Raw genomic sequence first — 1,426 nt, 5'->3', positions numbered from 1 at the left:
GACTTGGACTTGGACTCGACTCCGACTCTCCCTAGGTGACTGCGACTTGGACTTGACTCCGACTCTCCCTAGGTGACTCGGACTTGGATTCAAAAAGTGGGGACTGGAGAGTGACTTGGACTCGTGAATTGGTACTTGACTACAACACTGGCTGACGCAGGGGCTTTGTGATCTTAACAAATCGAGCTAGGATTGTAAAGTGTATGTCGGGAAGATCTGAGCTGGACACGGCGTGTACTGTGTGTGTTGTAAATAAAATAAATGATTAAACGGCTTTCCAGGCTAGTTATACACACACCGTCCTTATTATCCATGTGTATGTCTGAATATTGCTGTTGGTAAAAAAATAAAGCAGTTAGCAAACAGGATTTTGTGAGATTAAGAGACGAAAGTAAGGAGTAACAATGACACAGACAGAGGGTGGAAATCACAACATAGGATAGGAGAATGAAGAGGAAAGAAGTCAAAAAATAAAACAAACAACAAAGATATTGAGGAGACATGTATTATTAAGGCTGCAGAAGGAAAGCAAAGAGGGTTCTACATCTCAGGCTCTCTTAATTCTCTGAGAGCTATGAACACCTGCTCCCCTGACACTTTGTGCCATTACGTCGTCTCCGCCGAGACCACTTATGATCACGACGCACCTGGTGTGCATGTGTGTGTGTGCGTCTATTTATGGGTGTTCGCTGTGATGTGATCATCAGGCTGCCAATGAGCCAGTGTTCATTTATGTTTACCTCTACCTGAAATCAATAATAAATGCGATTTGTATAGAGACTTAATGATGTAATCAGGACATAAACAAACTGAGGTTGAGATGCCATTGTGTTTGCTCCTCTGTTCTTTAATTGAAATTGAATGTGGATTAATTCAATTAAAGTGTGAGTACTGCACAGCTGTGAACATGGTCCTTTAGATTACTTCCAGTCATTCAGAGACAGTAATAAAAACCGTATTGTGGAAATGAACTGCATATGAGCGCCAAACCCCAAAAGGCAGAGAGCAACCTATCTCCTGAGGCTCAGATGTTCATTGCATCCAATAATATAAAGACGTCCATAGATCGAACAAGCTGATGATTCTGCTTTGTACATTTATTCTTAGACTCTGCTAGAGTAAAGGTTACAGACTATTAAAAACAAAACAAGGTGTGTGTGCAATTATATTTTTATGTCAAAAGACATGGTTTGTACAAAGCTCTTTAACCTGAAGATCATGCAAGCAAATGGAGAGCTTATTAAATGTCAAACACGTGTGGAAGATGTTAAATCTGACATTGGAATAGTAAGAATAATCACAATTTATTATATTTTTTTCTTGTAAAATGCCATGAAAATTGCCTCATTAGAATCAAGAGCATTTGATTCTGGATTATTATTTTTTTATTATATATGTGTATATATTTAAGCAATAGCTCACGACA

The sequence above is a fragment of the Notothenia coriiceps genome, unplaced genomic scaffold, assembly GCF_000735185.1.
Source record: "Notothenia coriiceps isolate Sejong01 unplaced genomic scaffold, NC01 NC01_scaffold00014452, whole genome shotgun sequence".
Taxonomy (NCBI): Eukaryota; Metazoa; Chordata; class Actinopteri; order Perciformes; family Nototheniidae; genus Notothenia; species Notothenia coriiceps.
The sequence above is the reverse complement of the archived record's forward strand: the minus strand, read 5'-3'. Positions refer to the sequence as shown.